The sequence below is a fragment of the Bombus vancouverensis genome, unplaced genomic scaffold (genome assembly GCF_051014615.1).
Source record: "Bombus vancouverensis nearcticus unplaced genomic scaffold, iyBomVanc1_principal scaffold0058, whole genome shotgun sequence".
NCBI lineage: Eukaryota > Metazoa > Arthropoda > Insecta > Hymenoptera > Apidae > Bombus > Bombus vancouverensis.
In genome coordinates this window covers 438,686-464,891 of record NW_027468949.1, presented here as the reverse complement: position 1 = coordinate 464,891, position 26,206 = coordinate 438,686, and positions in this window count along the sequence as shown.

The window sequence follows — 26,206 nt, the reverse complement described above, 5'->3', positions numbered from 1 at the left end:
GATGTTCGCGTTCGACTTGGGAATGGCGCGCATAGATGGTCGGCGCGCGACTTGCCCTCTCCTTGCGGATCATTGGACAAGTTAAACCTACCCTTTCGGGCGGCAGCTCGCTTAGCTGGCGCCACGCGATACCTGCCACCATATAGCTCGGTCCCAGCAGGTTGGCTCTCCAGCCGATTATTCCTGCTCGGCAACCATTTTGTAGGCTTACCGCTTGCACCGACGGTCACAGGTTTCCTCTCCAGCTCGCACGCTTCGTGCTTTTTTCTGCGCCCCGGTTCTTCGTTACTGTTGTTTTCTTGGTTCTATCTTGTTTATTGTTCTATCTTCGATCCAGTGTTCTGTTTGTTGTATCCGTTTATTTCTTCGTTGCGATTCTTTGTTTGGTTGTTGTTGTTGTCTCTATAAACTTGAAATATAAATGCAATTTCCTTTTAAATACAGTAACGAGGTTTATTCAATTTCGATAACATTGTATTAGTAAGATATCGAAGCTAGCAACTTTTCGTTGAAGTTTATTTTATATTTCTTAAATTATTCGGGTAAAGATAACTCCACACTGACGGCCTATTGTCCACAGACAGATGTCGTAGTAATCGGCGGACAATGTCTGTCAGTGAAACTTAAGGCGCGTACGGGCAGACTACAGGTATCTGTAGACAACACATGCCAAAACATGTATATAAACTGCCTGCAAGCAACGTCGCTTGTCCACTAGAAGTTTGCCGGGTATCACTGCGTATCGATGAGTCGAAGATGCCTTGGAGATGCAACACACGGATCGTTTAAATCTACCTGTAATCCAATCAAGCTAGCCTAAAAAAAAGACAAATTCAACATTAAATTGTATCGGACATTTTGCTACAACGCTCAACTGATAGAAATCATGCTCAGGAACAAATATATGTCTTTGCTAACTTTCTAAATATATGTAGACGACGTTTTAAATTGCTAGTAGTTGAAACAAACAATATGATATATTTTTGAGTGATCTATAAGGATTTACAGGCCCACTGGGAAATCTTATTAGTGTTCTCTTGCACTATGTATTAAAGCGCATCAACACCGATAGAAGCACTGTACACGCGATATCGTCGCGTCGTGTCTCCTGAAAATCGCCGATAAGTCGCTCGAAACTTTACTGGAAACATTTCTCCATGTTCTACTGACAATCACATAGCATGTGTCATTGCTGGAATTTGATAAATTTGGTTGAGAACACGAAAGAATTTTCCGTTTACAGCAAAGCAAGGGACTATCGAGTTGGAACAATTCGTGTTTGAAAATAGCGTTCTATGCTAAAATAGCGGTGGAAATTATACTACATGTAAAAGTGAGTCATAAAAACAAATACAATTTTCTTATTTTCTATCTTTTTTACTTTTATCGCAAGTTTGATTTCTATACATATAACTGTTTTCAATTTAAGGAGGAACTTATTTTCTTAAGGGCTTTTCATACAAATTTGAAAAATAACTGTTGTTTTTGATCCCTTATCTCTATCTTTATCCTTCTATTTTTGTGAGACTGTATCGGTTATTTATTCTTAATATTTACAATCCGAAGTCTAATTTATGTGCCGTATTAATTTTCTGTGAATAATTTAGAGATATGTGAAATCTTGCTATATATATATATATATATATATATATACTGTTTGGTACCTATTAGAAGTGCGTTCGATCTAATGTGGAAAATTCTTAATTTTAATAAAATAGTTTCAAATTGCTAAGGCTGGGGCAAACTAAGAAGTTTCTGGAATATACAGGGTAGTAAGTCGCTTCGCAGATATGTGTACATCGGGACAATATGTTACATATGTAATCCCTTACACAGTTTCGTATTATCTTGTAAAATAATCATTCTTCTTTTAATATCGGTTGGTTTTTATATTTTTATTTCATTTATCTCATAGATTATAATTCCTTTAGGAAATTTTTGCAAAAATTTTCGCGCGTATTCCAAGTTGGCCCGTTGACTAGTTGGCAAAAAGAATTCCGCCGGCAGACGTATGCCGATGCCGTAAATCATTTCGGCCGCCGTTGCGTTTAGGTCCTCCTTTATCGCGGTTCTTATACCTAATAAGACGATCGGGAGAATTCCGACCCAGTTGCTCGTGTCGTGGCATTTGATCACCGCCTTTAATTGTCTGTGTAGGCGTTCTACCATCCCGTTAGACGCTGGATGGTAGGCCGTTGTACGCAAATGTTTGACGCCGAGCAACCGGCATAATTCCTCGAATAAACGCGATTCGAATTGACGTCCTTGATCAGTCGTAATTTTCAAGGGTACGCCGAAACGAGATATCCAGGTAGAAAGGAGGGCCGAAGCCACGGTTGACGCTTCCATATCGGCGATAGGTATGGCTTCAGGCCAACGCGAAAAACGATCGATACACGTAAGGCAATAACGGTATCCTTGCGAATATTGCATTGTGATGATATCTACGTGTATATGCTCGAACCGGCCCGCTAGCGTTCCGAACGTTCCGACGGGCGAGGATACGTGTCTGGTGACTTTGTTGCGCTGACACGGTATGCATTGTCGTGTCCACGTTCGGCAATCTTTATTTACCGACGGCCAGACGAAGCGCGTCGCTACCAATTTTCGCGTAGCTCGCATCCCCGGGTGGGAAAGTCCATGTAGCGCTTGGAATACGGTGCGGCGTAACGGTTCCAGTACGTACGGTCGCACGGTCTCGGTTTTAATATCGCAGTATAACTCGACGTTGTGATCGGGAAATCGTACTTTTCTCAGCTGCAACGCGCTCGAGCCAGCGTTGATAATTTTGCGTAGCTCGCTATCCTTTTCTTGCGCTGCAGCTAGCGTATGGTGATCTATTGGTTTTCCGATCGCTTCGATGCGAGATAGAGTATCGGCTACGTTATTTTCTACCCCTTTTATGTGACGGATATCCGTCGTAAACTGTCCGACGTAGTCCAGATGTCGAAACTGTCTCGGCGAACACTTATCGAGGTTCTACAAACATTGTGGCCTTTTTCCTACTTAGTTCGGTAATTTTCAATTTTAAGGTGTTGAACAATTTCGTTTCGTTGTAATTTAAGATTTGTTAACGAGCACTTTTCACAAACTGACCGCTGTTACTTGTCTTTGGATCGTTGTTTTGTGAATACGGTGAATGTAGGAATAAGAAAGAAGAGAAGCAATTGAGATACAACGAGATACCTTACAGATTTTATATCTAGACAAATAAAGTCAAAAGAAATATAATTTAACCAGTGTCTGGATCCATTTGGACTAGTCAGCAAATAACGGAAGTTGTTTAACTTAGTGTCATAAGAAGCCAAGGTATCTCTAAACGACGGATTTAGTATCAACATTCATTGTAACTTCAAAGAATTGTGTCGGACTTAGGCATGGTCTTCTGTGCAGTTGACCGAACGTTGCGCATTTCCAGAGTTTAGCTATCGTCCAATATCATTTTGATCGTGAGATTCTCGAAAATCCAATTAAATCGTTTTATAACAATGAAATAAAAAATATGAAAACTTCGTTTTTCTTATTTTGGCAATTTATGAGTAATTGCGTTATCGCTGGAGCAGACAAAGAAAACACCGGAAACTACTTGCAGTGATCAGTTCCGCGAAGTAGTGGGGATAACTCGTATCCGCTTAAAATTTGAAGAGACAAATTTTCGACTCTCTGAGCGACGTTTATTTCGTCAGGACTATCAATTGTCGTTTGAACGTTGTGTTTCGATCGTTCGCGGAGAGACGCGATCGCGAGATAGCACGTCAACGAGAGTTGTAAGTTCCCGTTACGATTAAATAATCGACGCCACGAACTGATCGATTCCCTTATTTCGATTAGGATAATAAGGGTAGTTCAATGAATTCCACAGAATTAACACAAATAAATTAACGTTTATTTTAACAAATTATCAACTAGGAAGACATAAAGAGAACAACAAAAAGAAATGTAACTGCGTTTTGCTTGATAAGTAATGCGCGATATAAGAGATGTGTTGACGGTTCGGCTTCTCGAAAAGTTCTGCACGCCTTTCGATTTTTTCCGTTTTTTCTGGAAGGCGACCCCCACTACGTTCGGATCACGCCACATTCTTTTACGCGAGGTAAAATAACGGCCACGAATCGACGTTTCTGGAGGTCGCCCTGCTTAATGAACCATGCGCTTGCCACTACAATGTTTGTTTGCCGGGCAGCCGCGACGATCCGTCTGCGACATTATAGTGCCGCGATCGACAGTTAAGAATATGATCTATGGTAAGCCGCATGGCGTAACACGTTGCATTAATTTCTCTAATGTAATTTCGCGTACCTTTAACTGTAACTCAGTTCTTTCGGTACTTAACGAGAGAGCCGAAAATTTCGTCGTTTTAAAGTTTGACGATCTCGATAATTGTTAATTGTGTAATTTCGTGCTCCTGATAAGGATCGATAACTTACAATTAATATGCATAAAAATAATTACAAATATTGTTAAATATGCCCGCCTTGATATTCAGTACATTTATTATTTCTTCGTAACATGTTTTTAAAGACGCTTAATAATATCTCTTCACTTATTTGTGACACTCGCCTTTCGATATTCTCCTCAGCGGTTTCGATTTGTACACATCAGTCTCTAACATCCCACAGAGAAAGAAGATTATTCTATTCTCTCCGTTTATTACGCCCCAAGGCTTACTATAGGCCGTGTTCCTAACCGTCGCAAACAGATCGTCTTACATGACCGTCGAGATATACACAAAGTAGCGATAAACGCATAGTTGTCGTCAAGCAGCGAGTTCCAGAAACATCTATTCGCCTTCGGTGCGTTATTTTATCCGCATAAAGAAAGAAGCTGGTATACGTGATCATAGGCGCGAACGGTGGCGTGATCCGAGCGTAGTGGGGGTCGTATCTCAGAGAAGACAACGAAAAGGATCGAAGAGTAATCGGTCCCTTCTGAAGAGTCAAACGTTATAAATTGCTTAGTCTAACGAATTCATTGAGAGATATCGCAATGTCGGGTTGAATTCCTATAACATATCAACTGTATTTATCGCTAAATAATTTGTGACGTTCTTATTATTACATTCATTATTTTTAAATATACAAGCTATATTAACCTGTTAATACAGTGTTAAATTCATTGAACCACCCCTATTATCGTAACAGAAATCAGGGGATCGATCAGTTCGTGGCGTCGGTTATCTAATTGCAACGGGAATTTACTACTCCCGTTGACGTGCTTTCTCGCGATCGCGTCTCTCCGCGAATGCTCGAATAAACACGGATTGCTTTTTAACTAAACGTATTCATACCCTGTTTTCTCAAAATCGAAAGCTTAAAACATCCGTTCTTACTGATGTTATTTCAATTATATTTATATCGCGTTATTTCGATTATCTAATATATTTTTTACTTTTTTCATGTAAAATCATCATTTTACCAATTGTACCATAATTATTAGGAAGCTCTGTTAGAATTTAATCTTGGAATTAAGATTAATAATCTGTGGAAGACACAATGTTTGTGTTGAAACAATATAATGTGATATTTATTAAACAATTATTACAGGAATTATAAGTGTGTGTGTTCTGGAATGTAGACAGTTGGCTAGTTATTCACAGACTGACTGGCTTAGTGACCCATGGCCCTTGAAAAGGTTTTGAACCCCACTCTCTATGCAGTAATGAGTGTGACCTGTGTGGGTGTCTGTGTGGCGTCACATGTGCCACAGAACCTTCTAGTAGCTTCTCGACGTGCCCATCGGGAATGTTCCATCCATATTCCTACGCTTCTTCCGCCGAATTCTCGAAAGAGCATGCACGTGCTAGCCGCCGTGGTACATCTCACGAACGCACGCTAATGAGGATATCGCTGAACAACGAAGGAAAGAATCCGTTCGATCAATCACCTCATCTGTATGCGATTAATATCGTTGTATTCCAACAAACTCTGAACAATAACTTAAACACGAAACTGTAATTTGTGTCTTTATAATTTGCAACGTTGTTAAAATTTTGTATCTCCCTTTGCAAATGCAAATAATTTAAATGAAAAAATACATGGTTTTTAAATCGTTTCTCTTATATTCGTAGTAATAATTTCGTTCTACAGTGAATGCATTTATTATTCAACGACGTGATTTTCGGTTGTTTATTGGAAAGTTATAATGCTGCTGATCTATAGAATTAGTACTGACTGTTATAGTAATATGCACAGCGAGTCATTTGTAATAAATTGTAATTACTTGTAATGTATATCGATTGTAATTACTCGTAAACCACTCAATTCATAAATGCATACATATGTGGCCGCACTCGACAGCACAAATACGACAACTCGACACTAACTAATACCAGACAACGGCAGCGCAGTGGTTAGCGCCTCAAGTTACGAACGTTCGGGATCTGGGTTCTTAAATCCCGGCGACCGTAGTCCGATTTTTCTTCCACGATTCTTAAATGAAAAGAAAATACAGCAGTACCCTAGCAGCGACATCTACAGCCAGCGGTAGATTTTTCTTCATCGCCCGCGATGCTCGCCGCCGCGAGCTATCTCTCTAGTAAGGAGAACCATAGCACTATCTTCTAGGGCATCGTCAAAGGCACGCGGACTACTTCACTGGTCGTAACTGTTTTATTCTTGTTCGACATATCGTTAGCGCGCCCGGAATCACGATCATTGAAATCTCATTAGCTCGATCACGTCGGGGTCACTTACACCTCACATATTTCAAATAAAATCTGCATAATTCTGAAGGAAACACAACTACATTTGGGTTATCTTGTTTTCACAGAAACCTGAGAATTGCTCAGAGTATTTTAATAAAATATTCAACTACTTTAAAACGCAAAAAATAGTTTATTGTATGGAATATATAGAGTGGTTCACGCAATTGTTTCGGCATAATTGGAAAATTCGAAATGTGTAGCTTTAAAAATATTGCAGAGGAAAAATCGGATTCGTCGAGGACAACCTTCGTTCAGAAAGTAAGGGAAATTGGCATTGCTGTTAATTGGTCAATTTGTATATCGGTGGTTAGAAAAGGATGCTAGCCGCTCTCGAGAGAAAGTCTCTAGTGGGAGACGTCGTTCGTTAAAAAATAGGCGTTTCGACCGTTCGCGGAGAGACGCGATCGCGAGATAGCACGTCAACGAGAGTTGTAAGTTCCCGTTACGATTAAATAATCGACGCCACGAACTGATCGATCCCCTTATTTCGATTATGATAATAAGGGTAGTTCAATGAAATTCCACAGAATTAACACAAATAAATTAATGTTTATTTCAACAACTTATTAACTAGAAAGATATAAAAGGAACAAAAAAAATGTAACTGCGTTTTGGTTGATAAGTAATGCGCGACATACCACATGTGTTGACGGTTCGACTTCTCGAAAAGTTCTGAACGCCTTTCGATTTTTTTCGTTTTTTCTGGAAGGCGACCCCCACTACGTTCGGATCACGCCACATTCTTTTACTGCGAGGTAAAATACGGGCCACGAGTCGACGTTTCTGGAAGTCGCCCTGCTTAATGAACCACGCGCTTGCCACTACAATGTTTGTTTGCCGGGCAGACGCGACGATCCGTCTGCGACATTATAGTGGCGCTATCGATAGTTAAGAATATGACCTATGGTAAGCCGCATGGCGTAACATTCTCCCCCCGTTGAGAGGGTACCGATCAAACTAGCGAGGTGTGGTTGAAGTTCCCATCTTATTTCGTCTCGGTGGCTAGTTGTTCGGGTTTCTCGAGATCGGGTTGAATTGGCAGTGGGACAAGCCTTTTGACGCCCCGATCCAAAATGCTCTTTGCCGTCTGAACTGTAGCTGTCCGGATGACACCATCGGCGCCTGGATGAACCTTGATAACTCGGCCCAGAGGCCAATGCATGGAGGGAACGTTGTCCTATCTGAGGATGACGATTGTGCCCTTTTGGATGCTGTGTCCACCCTTGCTCCATTTATTGCGGTTGGTTAGCTCGTTCAAATACTCCTTATGCCAGCGGTTCCAAAAATGTTGTTTAAGCTGTTGGATATGCTGCCATTTGGAGAGTCGGTTCGATGGAATGTCTCTGAAATCTCGATCACGTAAGCACATTAATGAATCGCCAATGAGGAAATGTCCGGGAGTGAGGGCTAGGAGATCATTTGGATCGGTGGAGATAGGAGTTAGCGGGCGGGAATTGAGGACTGCTTCTATTTCTATGATAAGAGTATTACGGTGTTAAGCTCATATGTTTCTGTTTCTCCACTCGCGCTGCGCCATAATATCCTTTGATATTTCCGATCCTCTGGTCGTACGAGGAATTGCCGATACATTTTCTCGATGTCGCCAGTGAGTACGTGCTGATGAGCGCGGAATCTAATTAATATACAAAATAAATTGTGAATTGATTCGAGAATATAGGATTTCCCCATTTTCATGATTATCGTGATTTTTGTATAAATATATTTTTTAACATACTAATAATTAGGTACTTATAAATTAGTATTATCAATTATTTTGCATTTATAATTCCGCCTCTAGTATAAGTATTAATTGAAAACTAACTTTATGTTTCAAAAAGTACTAGCAAAGTCGTTGAGTAACAAGCCACTGATGCTAACACAAATAGCATTGTCGTAATTAAATATTTCTAAATATTCATTTTTCATTTTGGACCTGTAGAAACAATTTATTATATATACTATTAGCTAAGTAATTGCATATTTAATTAAGTCGAAATATAAAACTTAGTTATTTTAATAATTTAAAAATAAAAAACTGACAAACATTTCAATTTAATTTATGGTTGGAACAAAAGACAGTTATTTTTCATTAATTGAAATATTGCAATGCAGAGTACTTTCCAAAATACGCCGAGAGTATTCCTGATGGTGAAACGAGCGTTGCTTCATCGAACGCAGCTAAAGAAAACAACATCTATGTAATTGGTGGTACGATGCCTGAAATAGAGGGCGATAAATTGTACAATACCTGTACTATTTGGGGTCCCGATGGAACTTTGATAGCAAGACACCGAAAGGTAAGTAATATATTCCTTTATGGCTTTGAATTTGAAAATATCGGGGTGAAGAAAGTGACTCTATCTAGGAATAATTTAGGAATATACATATGTACATACGTATACTATAACCAATTCTATAATTTACGGTTTATAAAATACGTTATGATACGGGAAACGCCCATTTTTGTTGTAATGTGTTTGTTGTTGTATAAATTTTTCACATACGAAAATACTTATTTTTTCTCCTTTTTAAACATTATTAAATGATAAGATTTTTTAATAAAAGAAAGTGATAAAAACGCTGTCAGTTATTAAATAAAAAATAATTAAAGTTTAGGAGTTGGTAACTTTGATATTAATTTACAAAAGTTGCAGCAATAGAATTAGCGATTACATTTTTATGTTATTAGGTACATCTATTCGTGTTAAGGAAATTCGAGGATTTGGGAATACAAATAATTGACTATATTTCCCACACAACAGTTATACATCTATATTACACTCTGAAGAACGTCTTGCACGCACGCTTGTCGCCAACCGACTATCCTAGATTCTTCTAACATCTGGCAACAGTCTTTTGTCTCAACTAAGACCTTGACGCCCTCTGACCCTTACACACACACTCTCATGTACAGTGTAAATGTACCACTTCCCTAACAATTTTTATGATTAGATTTAAATTATTAATATTTGTATTTTTAGTAATATTAATTAGTTCTTTTATTTTATTATATAGAATTAGATATATAAATTTAAATAATAAATATTTAATTAATCGTTTTTATTATTTAATATTAATGTTTTTAATATCAATAATTTTTTAAATTTTGAGACCTAATATATTAACTTTATTATTAGGATGAGATGGTCTGGGTTTAATTTCTTATTGTTTAATTATTTATTATCAAAAATTTTTATCATTTAATTCAGGAATAATTATAGTAATTTTAAATCGTGTAGGAGATTCTAGTTTATTAATAATTATTTCTTTTTTAGTAATTTTTGGTACATGAAATTTAATTTTATATAAAATAGATTTATTAATTTTATTAATGTTCTTTTTAATAGTATTTACAAAAAGTGCACAATTAATATTTATGATGTGATTACCAGCTGCAATAATTACTCCTACTTCTGTGTCTTCATTAGTTCATTCATCAACTTTAGTTACTGCTGGAATTTATTTATTAATCAATTATGAGATAATAATTGATTTTAAATATAAAAGATTTATTTTAATAATTTCAAGAATAACAATATTAGTTTCAGGAGTTATAGCTAATTTTGAAATAGATTTTAAAAAGATTATTGCTTTATCAACATTAAGTCAATTAGGTCTTATAATAAGAATTTATTCTTTAGGAATAACAGATTTAACATTTTTATCATTGTAATACAATACAATAATTCGCGAACAGATCACTCGTTAATTGCTTTTAAAAGAATTACCACGGAAGCTTCCTAACACGCTACCCGGGGGCCAGGGATTTATTTCGTCGATAAGTTAGGTTATTAAACTTATGTTCTTTCATTGAAGACATCGATGGACGCTGTGTTCCAGAAATAGCCAATCACACTTGGCGAAGCATAATAGTAATTTACAATAACAAATACTTAAGAATGCCTAATTTTGTTAAACATAGGGTTCAATTTACAATTATGTAAATATTACTTCTTGAAAGTAACTTCTTAATCAATTTTAACAAATTTTGTAAAATCATGTAATAAACCTTATTATTTATCATACGCGTGTATTAAGCCAATTGCCAACCGAACATATTCAAACTGTATTTTTTTCAAAACGGGACCTTAAGCTCAAAAGCTTTATTTCACATATTCGACTTGTTCTTGTATGTGGTATCAGCACCTAGTCGGATGCCCGCGTTATGCAGGACACCCTGATGGCGTTGAACGCAACGATTCAAATTGAACTGAAAAGTCGTTATGTTTTCAGAGGACTTGTGTGTAGAGGATGGTTGATCGTGAGATTTATTAGACAAGATTGCTCGTTGTTGAAACCTTCAAGTATATTTTCAAATGATTAAATAAATAATTATAGATAATGTTCGCAAGGACGGTAGATACTCGTAGATACTGATCCATAACTCTCGTGAACTCTTTACGATTGCGTCCGTTTAAACTGGTATAGTATAAACAGATCGGGCGAGAGTCGGAGAATTCAAATTCGTCTTTGTTCGACGGTTCGACGGTTCGACGGTAACGTAACGGCGACATTGTTTTGCCCGGAGTTTATTTATTAATATATTATGTATGTCCTCACGATCTTGATACTCCGAAGCAAAAAAACAACAACATGATTTGAAATGTTCTCTAGCTCATGTACCGCTACGTGTACTTTCAAGGAGCAAAACTGACACAGTTCCGCTTGTGACGCGAGACGGAGATTATCGTTTCACTTCCTTTAACGCATTTTTGCCATTGAAAGACACTAATTTCTGTGACTTGCTTTATCTCTGTTATAAATCTCTCTTTATATTTAAAATTTTATAGTTTTTGTGCAAACGTAAAAGGTAAGTAAATATTAATAAATATTATAATAATATAATATAATGCTATATAATAATATTAATAAATACTTCGCTATTTACTTATTTTATTTCCATTAAGGTATATTGTATTTTTCATTGCATTACTTTCATTTTTATTTAGTGTAATAATAAACGCATACGTTAATATTCATTGGCATTAGTGTAATTGTAAGCTTCACTGTAAATTTAATAAAATTTATAAGAACGGAATTATTAAAAGGGTATATATGTGTAATTAAACTAGATTCTATTCTCAATGTTACTTCATTATTTTATTATTGTTTCATATATATATATTTTTTTTTAATTTACATGTGCTTCTAAGTTAATAGAACTAAACACATGTGTATGTATTAATTGCTATATACGTCATAATTTCAACCATAATATTAAATTATGGTATGTATTATTAAAAAGTATAGTTTAATGTATATATTAAATATATATCATTTATTCGTAGATTTTAAATATGGATACTGGATCAAAGAAGGAGATTAAAGAAATGATTACCAAAGATATATCGAATATACATAATTACTTTCATTTCGAACTTTTTTAGTCTTATTGTTACGTCGATTCTTATATTTCAAGATCTAGTCTTGTATGTACGCTGGGGAGCGCTTTTATTTATTGATTCAACAAAGAATATCGTTGTAGGTGTCATACATGCGAGTAAAAGTAACGAAGTACGAGCAGTTTCACTGTAACATACTTCCTGATAATTTCTCGTTATTTATACCATAAGAAAGTATCAAAGAGGAACTCTTATCTCGAACGTGGATCTATTTGTCGATAATGCATGCGTGTAATACTCGAGTGTCGTTCACACAGCGTAAATATACGTGCAGATACGTAAACCTTTTATGATTTTTGTATCAAAGGCAGACCTGCTATAATACTCGCAAGTGAAATATAATTCTACGAAAGAAAATGGAGCAAAAGAGTTTCGTTGGTAATATATTCTTCCTTTTTCATCACAAGTTTCCTCTTTGTTGTGCTTCTGTTACATTATAATCCTGTTAGATTTACGCGCGTAAAATTTCATTTTGTTGCACTATATATCTCATCATCGCCATCTGCCGAACACCTGTGAGAAACGCGGTTTACTTTGTCTCAAAGCGAGCAAACGTCTAATTTCACAAATTGGATTTTCATCAACAGCGAGAAGGGCATATGCGATGTAAAGGAGGCTGTAAGGGTGTCCTAGGGCTTACGGTGGTTGTCACGATGCCGGAAGTGGCGCCGAGCAGACACGTCAAGGGAGAATCAGAATCGCTATTGGCAAAAACCATCACGAACATTTGTCCTTCGCGCCACCAAAATTCTATCTTCTGAGATATTTTTCGCGTTTCCGAGGTCATCGCCACTCTCCTTAACTTTGCCTTACGATGTATAATATCTCGATGTTACGGTAGTTAGAAATTTGTATCAATTTGGAGAACCTTGCAAAAGTACGCAAATCTGCTACGATAGTCGGATAGAGAGTATCGGCAGAGACCTGTTCCTTTATCGTGAAACTCTCTCGGACAACTTAGATGCTACCAGATATCGATTCTCGCATCCAACCATTTCGTAATAAACGTAGATCACCCAAGAAATTTCTCAATTGTCATCCGTTAATTTCGCGCAACTTTTGCTTTATTTTAGCTACGTGGGAACCTATTAGTGCGCAAATGTTACCCCGAAAATGTTACTCCTCTGTGCCAAATATCGTTCACGTGTATAATCAAAGTTGCATAAAACCGCGTACAATTGCATCAGGAAATTTCTAATAATTTGCTCGTCTCGCAGGACGAAAACAGGCTCACGAAGGATCCCTCTGTTCTGGCTATCGAATGTACCGCAAGCACGTAGTTTCAAGTGTCCGTTCTCTAGAAAATTCGAAACAATTTATGGTCGATGGTCGAGTGAACGGTGCAACGGTCGAGTCGGAAAGATCAGAAAGACAAATCGTCATAGTTCGAACAGACCGGGAAGCAGAAACGCACTTCCATGATCATTTGTATCGTTGCTCGATCTGTTGCTGCGCAATGACCGAGCAAGCTGTTGATTTTTCTTTTTCTGCGATGCTACTATACTCTACACTCTATGCTTTATACCGTTCTTTTGCCCGCTATTTACCTTGTACGCGAACTTTTTATCGCTAGTGGATTGCAAAAATCCTTTTTTATCACGAATTTTACGTGACAATGCGTAGGTCAAGGTGGACGTAAGACAAAGGAAGGTGTAGATAAATAAGACAGGGTGTATTTAAAAATAATAAGTTATTTATTACAGTTTATTTAATATGTATACAGGCTATTCGTATTATAGCAGCGATAGCTAGTGTTAAATTAACAATGACAGTTTCTATCGTAGTTAATATTATATTGGTTATTGGCCATGACGAAGGCGAATTTTGATAGCCCTGGTCGAGGTCGGTGGTCTGGATCTATAACAAATAATACTATATTAATATAGCAAAGAAATGTCGTAAATATCGATATCATTTGCAAGGCGATTCTTTTTGGCCATAGTGAAATTATGTTGATCAGTTTGTGGATATTAGGTTGAAATTAGATAATAAAGTTATAGATTTACCCGTTTTAAGGGATTGTTCAGGCGCCGTTAATTCACTGGATATGTCGCCCTGAAGCAGGATGTTTAAATTTTGGATCATATATTGTACTGATAGGAAGTATTTTATCGATACAATTATGAGTTTATTTGATTAAAATATCTAACGTAGTGTCTAGTCACCAAACGAATTAGTAGATCAGCCGTGAACAATGGCAGTAATTTGTATAATAACAAAGGATAAGCCAAATATAGCAGAATGACTCATCGGCTAGCGGGAGGTTGTGCCTAATTATCAAAAGCGAAAGAAATATGAAAGATCCTAGTTTGTAGGACTTGTTGACAATCAATGTCAACAATTTTTTCGTTTGGTCCATAGAATGTTTTGAGTGGGCTGTATTTCGACACACGACAAAATTGATAACGTAAATAAATCTTATATATTTGTTTCAAGAAATGATAGCTTGCTTGTGAGCGGTATCTTTAGACAGGTTGTTGAAAACTGGATGTTAATTCGGATTTTATATTTTCAATAACTTCGCATGAGTATTTTAGTCAAATCTAGCACGAATCGAACAGGTGAAAACAATCTATACGGCGTTCGTGCTGAGGTGGTATGGTGATAGGTGCGTAAGGAACTACTCTTGGTGTTTTTAACGAACAATAGTTTATTTAGAACTAATCAACAATCAGAGTTAACAATTAACAATTAACAATTACACTTAACAGACAATTGGTAACAACTAACAAATAACGATAGACACCGAGAGATCATTCGACGCGTTGCTATGCAAATAATACCGAGGAGTTACACATTTAATGGCGTAAGACAGACTGCCTGTGCTTTTGTTTCGGATCGCGCAGATTCTTCCCTTCGTAGCCCATCGATATCGTAGCCCAGTGCTGGCACGTGTATGCTTTTCCGAGAATTCGGCGGAAAGAGTGTGGAGATATCGATGGTACATTGGGCACGTCGGTGTTGCGCTTTGGCGGCGTCGCGCTTTGCATCCGGAGCCGTTGAAAAGTTCCGTGGCCCGTGCCGCCACAGTGCTTGGCAGGCTTTTATTTTGTTTACCTAGTGGATCGGTATGATAGAGTTCGAGACATGTGGAAAGTACGGCTTCCAGGCAAGCAGGGGCTGATTCAGCGCATTAAAATAAGAAGAAAATTTCGTATAAACGTTTTCGAGTAGACGCTTGCTTTGTGTCACAGTACTTTCTTACCTATCTTTAGAGAAATTACTCGAATCGACCAGTTCCAGTTTCTACGGAAACGCGAATGCGTCGCGTCATAGATCGTCCATCTTGTTCGAACAGCTTACACGAATTTGTCGAAAATTTTGATCGTCACGTCAACTAACGTTTTATAAGTAAGAGATTTTAAACGCGCCCGTATTTAATAATCGAACGGATTCGGATCCGAAGAGCGTATTGGTCCGGAAATAAGGCCAACACGATTTATCTATTTTCCAAGAAATCGTTCATCTGTGTAATGTTTAGCATCGCAAAACAAGCTATAAGCGGAACGTATGGTCATATTAGGCATATTATGTTACATAAAATTTTCTTCTTATTTCAGTATTCAGAATCAACCTCTGCCATATTTTCCACGTGTTCTGATTCACCTTGTATAATATATAAGAATGATAATTGCAAATATATTTGTATAATAACTCTATGACAAGCGCTTAATAATACATACAGTGAACTTGTAGAGAGTGACGTTTGCTGACTGTCGGAGGCACATTGTTGCTGTCTATGCAAAGACAAGTGCCCATTTCTTGTCGAAGAACTCCAGTCAATTCTAGCGTTTCACCCACATAAGTTTTCAACGCTGAAACATGAAAATATATAGTCGTTATTTTTTAGCTTTGCCTCTATTTCATCTTCATCTTATCTGCTTACGCGCTTAATAATAGAACTAGGTTTGGTCTACGTAAAAAGTAACTTCTTTTTATTAAGACTCATATTTATTAAGATTTAATAAGATACAATTTATTAAGATACATGTAACGAAAGGCAGGAAGTAGTAACATTTTACGTGAATTTGCATGGATCGAATATGCTGATGTGCTTACGAATAAGAGAGTATTGATCGATAATTATTAAAGCCAATTGTTTGTGACATGGGAATAAGCAAAAGTCATTTTTAAGTTTAAAGATCTTTAGTTTAGTATTGAAATGTGTTTAATGTATTTTAGCAAAAGTAGATAAAATAGGAATATTAAAAAGTTGTGTTTGGAAGACAAAATTTGACAAAAATGCAAAAATGCATATACAAATTCTATCTGTGGTCATTAATATATTTTTTCGTTATCGACAGAACATTTTCCCTTGATTTTATTGACATACTGGATTAATCACTTCTTTAAGTTACTCGTTCTTGAAACAACATCAAAATCGTATATTGTTTCGTGCTAAAGAATCTACTAAATCCATTGACAGTGAAACGATATTTCGTATACGGTTCTTACAAGAATTATTATTATTTAAGACTTAGGAAAACGTATATACAGTAGCCACGCACACTGTGCGTATTTCTGGCGCGCGTTTCCGTTCAGTGACAGTACTTCGGCGGACTGGATTGCCGAAGCGAAAGGGTTAAAAAAATGCGATAAAATCACATGTAGCTCTCTATTTGTCTAGTCGCTTTTGTAGCAATATCACTATGTCCTCTGACATACTTGAGGTTTCTTACAATTCACAAATTAAATGAACAACTGTGCAAGCGAAATCGCTGCTGTAGAATCCCCGCTTCTGTAGAATCAGTCGTATGGATTTCAAAATTTAGTGTGTCGCCGGGATTAGCGTTATCCAAAGTACGCCACAGGAATAGAACATAAAGATATTTCTCAAAATTTGTTATTGCTGGTATGATATTGCTGAAATACAAGGCTGCAGTTTCTTAATGTCGTCAAAACATTCAGTTCTTTTTTGGTCAGTCACTTTTCGCGTGTGTCACGACCGGCATACTTCAAATCCGACGGACTGACGATAGAGATAAAGCACTCGGCGACAATGTATATCGCCGAAGTGCCTAATGAACCATCAACATCCCAACGGTCCTTCCACCGAAGGTTCTAGAAGAAAGAGCACGTGGCAACGATCGCGGACGCCTAGCAAATGCATGGACGGTGGGGATGTTGAGGGATGACAAAAGAAAGTAATCGGATCCGATCGAAAGTAAAATCATAAGAGTCAGTCTTAGAAAGTCACGCCTAGAGTTCGGAAGTAGATTGTAAAGTGTATTGATGTTAGAAAAAAATAAAGTTTTCTTTTTTTATTTTTTACCTCAAATTCCTTTTTTATTTTGTTATTTTACGTGACACATACATCGACACTCTGTGTTACCACAGATTTTATACGAAATAGTGAAATTGGAAATTGAATACTGTATTCAGAGTTAAAATATAATGCTATATGGAAATGAAATAGCACTTCAAAAACTTGATAGATTTCGTTAATAAAATAAAGCAAAATAAATCTTTAATTCACTCACTACGAATTTATGGTATTGATTAAAATCAATGAATGTAGAGTTACTTCCGATTAAGGGTACAACTGTTATAAATTAAGAGCATAATTACATTGAATTAATGGGAAAATGTTGTTATAAATTATTGGTATAACTGTTAAGAATTAATGATGTAATTGTTTTAGATTAATGGCTTAAATGTTATAAATTAATGGCTTAGAAGGTATAAATGAATAGCTTAAATGTTATAAATTAATAGTTTAAATGTATAAAATAACAGTTTAAATGTTGTACATTATTGGCTTAGATGTTGAAAATTAATAGCTTAAATGTTATAAATTAATGGCTTAAATGTTATAAATTAATAGTTTAAATGTTATAAATTAATGGCTTAAATGTATAAAATAATAGTTCAAGTATTGTAAATTAATGGCTAAGATGTTGTAAATTAATAGCCTAAATGTTATAAATTAATAACTTAAATGTATAAAATAACAGTTCAAATGTTGTAAATTAATGGCTTAGATGTTGTAAATTAATAACTTAAATGTTATAAATTAATAGCACAAATGTTGTTGAGAATTGTGGATCTTTGAAGTCGAAATAATGTTATAAGAACACTAAATTTATACTGAGGATTAATTTTAAAATAGTAATATATTTATTTCATGGACGATTTCTTATATATTCATCGATACACACTTGCACGCGTCTCAGCACTTTCTTCTATACCCGACTGTTAACCGACTGAACAGTTTACATTCATCTGTTTTCGAGACGCCGCGCACACACATACATCCACACGCTGATATTCACATACAAGTATCTCTACTACACATTTAACCCAGTCCAACACAGAAAATTATACATATCTCAACAAATGTTATAAATTAATAGTTTAGACGTTATAAATTAATTGCTTATATGTTATATATTAATGGCTTAAATGTTATAAATTAATAGCTTAAATATTATAAATTAATTTCTCAAGTATTGTAAATTAATGGCTTAGACGTTATAAATTACTAGTTACAATGTTGTTATTTGATATTTTTTTTTATTTACCTTATATTTAAATTCTTCTTGGATGTTCACTGTCCGGAATTTCAGGCACGAAAGAGCTCGCGCGCGACTTCCGCGTTCCTTATATATCTTGACAAGGTGTCGAGATGTCAATAAAACGTTAACGATCTCTTGACATAGCGAAGGACGGGTTTTCCATGATAACAAAATCAAATTGAACAATTTCTTAATTTTTATCGTAAATTGGCGCCTTCGACGATTTAATACGGTATCCATTTTTATCATTTTAATAGTTTCTACAAACTAAGACTAAATTCACACCTCCTTGATACTAGTTTTCGACTATCAATTAGTTTGAACAAAAAGGGGAAGGAGCCTAACGGCAGTCGATGACGTTACTGTGAAATATGTTATGGTATTTAAATAATCAGCCAGATAAAATTCATATTAATCATTATATTATATTATCGATATTCGTTCATTTACTCGTGCTAATTACAAAATAAAATGTTCTCTTTTCTTGAATAACACCTACATCACCGTCTGCGATATTTAAATTTCTTATTTAATGCTTATTTAAAAGTCAGGTACCTTTTTAATTTCTCTCAAGTTAAACGAGTAAATTTACTCGTTATAGTTGTAACATAAAATGGCTATTTTCTTCAATACCACTTGCATCGCTGTACGTGATACAAATATTAATTATGTATCGAATAATATGTACCAATTGGCTGTAATCGCGGTTAGGTATTTCTTCGTTTGATCTATCAAGAGATCTATTAGGCTATTAGCGAAAGACTTATTGATTCCTCCAAGATGTATCTTAACTTAAATCTTAAAGATTAACTAAATGATTATATTTGATTAGTATTCGACAGTGTCTATCATATTCAGCCATCTTCTTTTATAATTGATACTGCTCGGATCAATTATTTTATAATAAATTGCAGATTATGCCACGGTATATTATAAGATATTTGTCTATAGCTCTTTTTTTCTAATTCGTTGATTTTATTATTAGTCTCGTTGGTTTTTCCTGTGAGTATCTGCTGTACGTACATTGCAAATACATAATGGATACGTACATTATATATATATTTTAAAATATAAAAATAAAAAATTAACAATACTATTATAAATATTGCTATTATAATTAATTAATAATAATTTAATTAGATAATTAAATTAAAATAATTTATAAATATTTAACGTAATAAAATAAAATTTTTTAATAAAATTGATAAAAATTGAATTATCTTGTATATAAGTATATATTAATATATAATTATTAGTTTTAAATATATTAATTTTAAAATCTTTATACATATATTTAATTTTATAAAAAAATTAAAATATAAATATAAATATTTTAACTTTAAATTGAAAAAATGCATTATATATAATTAAGTATTTATATATAAAAATTAATATAAATTATAAATATTTTATTATCTTGAGATATATAATTAAATTATTATTAATAATAGGTAATATTAATTTATAATTATTTATTTATATATATATATATACGTCAGGTTTACATTAGAATTAGGGTTAGAGGCGTGAAACGAATCTTCGTTTGGGTTACACGTTGTCGTTATGCAATAGAGAAGACATTGACTAGTGCAAATACGATTACCATAGAACCGGACAAGTAACCGTGGTTATTAGATATTCGAGAGACTAATGACAATGATCCTAGGTTCAATAACGAATCCGCGGACAACGGGACGGTAGTCGTACGCACTCGTAAAAAATCTAAGTCGGATTCTGTGTTAATATTCGCTGACCGTAAGCAGTTAATCCTTTTTTGTCGATGAGACCGCAAGAGAGAGAGACTTTCCGACCCGGTGATACCCCAGAGGAAAAATATGACGGGGTGTGTCTAAGGACACGAGATCATCGGATTCGTCGGGGACATCCTACGTTCGGAAAGTAAGGGAAATTGACGTTGCTGCTAATTGGCCAATCTCCATATCGGTAGTTAGAAAAGGATGCTAGCCGCCCTTGAGGGAGGGTTGCTAGTGGAAAAATAGGTCTCTCCTGTCTTCCCGTAACTGGGACAAAGACTGTGTATCTGTTGAAGGATTTTAGGTAACTAGATATTAGTGTTTATGACGGTCCTCGGGCTAGCCGATCACGTACTGTGGAGACGCGTCGACATCTGGTAAACATCCTGCCCGGAGAATAGGATCTGCGTGTGGCGAGCTACGGGACAGAAACCGTTGGAATGTTTACTGCCATGTGCCGCTACAAATCTTTCTTTTAAGGATAGCTATAGGATTACTTAATGCCTTTGTTAGGTGGAGAGTTCGTCCCGTTGACCGTGTGACACCAATTACCTCTCAGAGAAAAGACATCGACTCCCGACTGTCGGACGCCAACGCTGCGACGCATCTTAGTCCCCATCAGAGATAAGGCCCCAACCCCGACTTTCGGACTCCTTGGAATCCACACCAAACCCCCCAACATCCCCAAGCCAGGGTGTATATAAGCCGAGACTTCACCCAGCCCGGGGAGTTCTCGTTCTAGTTGCTGTTCTTGTACAACACCCCTTTCTCTGTTCAACGTTATTCTACTGTAAGTGCCAAAGTCATAATAAAGTTCGATAAAAGAGAATTAATAGTTGGGCTACGACTCAGCTTTCTTTTCTCTCGCAACCCAAGTACCAACTTTACGTGACATTTTGGCGATCCGTGCCAGGATCCATCAACTTCAAGAAAACGAAATTACGCATTTCGGCATACGTGCATCATTGAAGATTGAGGGATCAGCGGACCTCTGCAGATCAGCTCACTTTGCGTGAAAACGACTTCTACGGAAAGCGGACTACGGTCATCACCAAAATTGAAACTGGTCACGAAAAGAAGAATATTCAGGTAAAGAACTGGATTCTTTTAAATATTATCGTACTCGTCGCAATAGCTTCGCTAGTACAGACTCCAACAACAGTACAATAACCACTATGAGCAAAAAATCAGAAGACACATCTTCTGTTAGCCCTATGGCTACTGGTGTGGATCCAAGTATTCGGGCCATACTAGACGCTATGCAGAAGCAGAACGAAATCAATTTAAGAAAACTGTTAAAGGAGACTATTAAAGCAGCGACTAGTCGGAGTTATCAGGGTAGTTTAGTTTCTAATAATTTGAACAAAAGCTTGGAGAAAACAGACGTTACTGTGGGAAATGAAGAAATGGTTTTGAAAGAATTTTCAAAAGAATTGCAGTCTAATGTAGAAAATTCTTATGAAAAGAAAGTATCAATTGACACCGCTTCACAGGATTATATTTTCATTAAAACAGACTTAATGTTTGATGTCAATAGCTCAACAGAATACCAGAAAGAGTCTGTGAAACGAAGGAAAGAAGATATTGCAGTATTGTATAATGATTTATCACCATCTTCGTCACAAGATACTCAAAATTTACAAGAATGGTTTGACAAAAAAAGTAAAAGTTTAGGAGAAGCAGAAAAAGATCATAACAAGAAGGATAATATTTCAATGAGAAATATTTTGGACGGCGATACAAATAAAGAAAACCAAATTGAAACGAAGGAATTAGAAGCAGTTAGTAAATCAACTGCTGAAAATGATACAAAATCAATAGACAACGTTGAACAAAATATATCGTTAGAATCCATACAAAAAGCAAGAGATAATGCTTACAATAATGAACATTTGCTTATAGAAGAAGACCAAATGATGACAGCGAAAAATGCGTGTGACACTACAGAATCAAAAACTTCAGCAGATCTTATGTCGAGAAATTTAGATGCTAATACACAAGAGAAGTCTTTAGAGAATAAAGATGACAAGAATCCATCTCCATCTATGTTAGATAGTAGTAAACGGAGCAGTCGTTATAATGTTGCTGCAAAGCCTGCTACTTCGCCAAAATTTGAAGAAATTGTTTATAATCAAACCAGACAATCAAACACAAATAAAATTTTGCGAAGCGCTTTAAAGACGAAATTAATCGAAGACAAGTCTGAAATAATTAATAAACAAAAGGCATCGGAAAATGTAGAAAATAAATTTGCCAAAGAAGAAAAAAGAGGTGTTAAACAAAAATCAATTTCAGATAGTGAAACATAGTATATAATTTTATATTTTAAAAATATGAGGCATACTATTTAAGATTGTCATCGATTTAAAATCAAAGTATGAAAAGGATACCCTGGAGAGAGTAAAACACAGAATCATTCCAACTAAACATTCAGATCGTAGCGACACCTAGGTATCGTCTTACAATTAAATCTCGGTCTCGAATGGATTAAAATGAAATACATACTTGCAGCTTCAACATCTTCAATATCGAGGAGATTCAAACTTTACAAATAAATGTAAATTGCGATGTAAAACAAAGCGATGTAAAAAGGGAAAAAGGAGGAAAGAAGGAACAGGGAAGCAAAGAGAAGAAACGAATTTTTCATTTTCTCGAAACTGGATCAAGTTTCAGGAAGACCATCCAAGTAATTGATGTCCTCTGTAATTATTTGTTAATCATGCGCGGAATCAGAACGATTCGACCTCGTTCCAAAGCAAATCGTTACTAGAGTAGAGACGGGAATTAATAATTCGTGTCAATTGTTCGATCGTGTTCACAAATTCAAATGCGGTTGAGTGGCGGAAACCATTTATAACACGTCCCATACAGCGTAGATCGCATACACGTCTTAGGGTGTATTTTTGGTACTTATATATACTCTATATATATTCTTACTCTATATATACTTATATGTACTCTATATATATTCTCTATCTTAGATATACCATAAAATATTTCGTGAAATCGCGTATTCGTGTCTAATGTCAGGGATTCTCTTTCCATAAGTCTGCGTTCTCTATATTATCTTTCTTCCTTATCAGTAGGCATTCTCACAATTTGATTAATACTGCTCGTACAGGAATGTTAGGTTTTTGACGTTGTAAAATTTCACGTGAAATAATAATGCCTATATATCGACTAATTTATCAATTAATTAAATCCGTGTATATCAAGTTTTCTATAATTTAGTACTTTCGTGTAACTACAGAAATTTGATGCAATATAAAACTTGATTAAAACAGCGATTCATTAGGAAACGAGAATAATGATGCAAATATTTTTTGTAGCCATTATATAGGATTTCGATCGCATAATTAATCAGTATCAACTTACCAGTCTTTAACGGAAGAACAGAAAGAAGGGCAGGCGGTACACAGACCGCAATCATGATCATTTTCATGTAGACTGTCAGACTGCCGTACATCTTCGTTGGTCGTTAGAAGTAGCGACGAGAAGCGTAAAAGAAGTGCACTAGCCAGAAGTATCTGCGACAGAAATCAGAATACACTCGTTTTCGCATGGTTGGATCAATTTCGCGTGGGACTAACCTGATTGAACCTAACGCGGGATAATTGCTCAACTCACGACCTTAACCAGCCCGCTTGATTCTCTGTAAATGCTTGAAATTGACGCTTGGATTCTTTCCAGATTAACTAGCTTTGCCCCTCCCTCCCTTTATCTATTTTCTTAGATCGACTTAGAATGGATCGAACAAAGGCACAAAAGAATTCGAAGAAAACAACAACTTATTATCCAAATTGTTCATCGAGGGTAATCAATGCTGTATACTTCCTAGAATTAGGATGAATAGGGATTTGGAGAAACCCACCGGCCATGTCCAGAATAATAAAATATCTCGCTTTTGCAATCTCGCGACTCGATCCGCAATGAGGGGTAAAGGATACCGATCCGCGACCGTATATTTATTTAGTTCTCGAAAATCTGCCTATCATCTATCTGAACCATTGTTCGTCTTCACGAGTAACACGGGGCTCGCGAACGGTGAATTACTAGGCTTTATGATTTTTGGCTGTAATTAAGTCGCTTGTTCTATCACGTACTACTCTGCGCTCGCGAAGTCTATTAGGACTCCTTGTACGGCGATGTTAGGATCAATTAATTGTACTTCTAACTGTCCTGTATTTTTTTTGTACAAGTACGTAGGGAACCCGTAACGGATGAATCTCTGAATTTTTGAAAAGAAAGATTAATCGACTTTTATCACTACCACGTACCTCATTGTCAACTTCATTGACGTCGATCTCGTTTTCAGCGTTTTACACATAGCGAGGCTAGTTTGTGTAATATTACGTCAAGATCTTGGCTTAAAATTTGACGAGCAATCGCGATATCGTATTTTTAAATAACTATCAGCCAGGACATGAAAAATTTATCTCTAACCACTAACACCTGCAACGGACAAGATTTGAGCGATACGTTTAGTACCAACATCTCTTATTCCTCGCATTACTACTATATCAATCGTTCTTTTGCCAGAAATTCTCATGACTACGGATTCTTTAATTAGCGAACACTCGGCTCCGAAATCGGGGTAAAATGGAAACGACTCACCCGGATGGCTTGATCTACCAGTTAGCGCGTCCACTACGTAGAAGTCGATTCGACACTCGGTATTGAAATTATATTCAGGGCACTGCTTTGTAAAGGATTTTCCTCCATAATCAGATTGGTAGCTGCGCACCATGCAGCGGAGTCGAAAAATTGTTAGATTCCACACTCGATTTTTTGCACTAGCGACGGAATTAACTCGCGCACGATGGTCGTAAGCTCTTGCACTGTTATAACCGGCACTGATCCCACTTCTGATGTCGGGTTTACATTAGAATTAGGGTTAGGGGCGTGAAACAAATCTTCGTTTGGGTTACACGTTGTCGTTATGCAATAGAGAAGACATTGACTAGTGTAAATACGATTATTATAAAACCGGACAAGTAACCGTGGTAGTTAGGTACTCGAGAAACTAATGACAATGATCCTAAGTTCAATAACGAATCCGCGGTCGACGGAATGATAGATGAACGTACTCACAAAATCTATGTCGGACGCGTAATGTTCACTGGTCGTAAAGAGTTACTCCTTTCATCAATGAGATCGCGAGCGAGAATGCCTTTCCCGTCCCGATGATGCCACAGAGGAAAACTATAATGGGGTGTGTCTAAGGACACGAGATCATCGGATTCGTCGAGGAAAGCCTTCGTTTAGGAAGTAAGGGAAATTGACGTTGCTGCTAACTGGTCAATCTCCATATCGGTGGTTAGAAAAAGATGCTAGCCGCCCTCGAGGGAAAGTTGCTAGTGGGAGACGCCGCTCGTTGAAAAATATGTCTCCCCTATCTTCCCGTAGTTGGGACAAAGACTGTTTGTCTGTTTGAAGGACTTTAGTTAACGAAACCTTAAGATTTATAACGGGCCCTCGGGCTAGCCGAACATGTACTGCGGAGACGCATCGACATCTGGCAATCATCTTACTCGAAGAATAGGGTCTGCGTGTGGCGAGCCACGGGACAGAAACCGTTGGAATGTTTACTGTCGCGTGTCCCCACGAATATTTCTTTTAAGGAGAGCTATAGAATTACTCCATACCTTTGTTAGGCAAAGCGTTCATCCCGTGACCGCGGCTACGTTCGGCGATTGACTGTCGCCTCGAGCCCAAGCTCATTATCACAACTCTCGAACAATTACAATCGGATTGAATAACTACAATTGTTCAATTACAGCTATAGTAGACTCTAGGTTACAATGTTGCGGGATTATCCAAAATTCCAAAGGC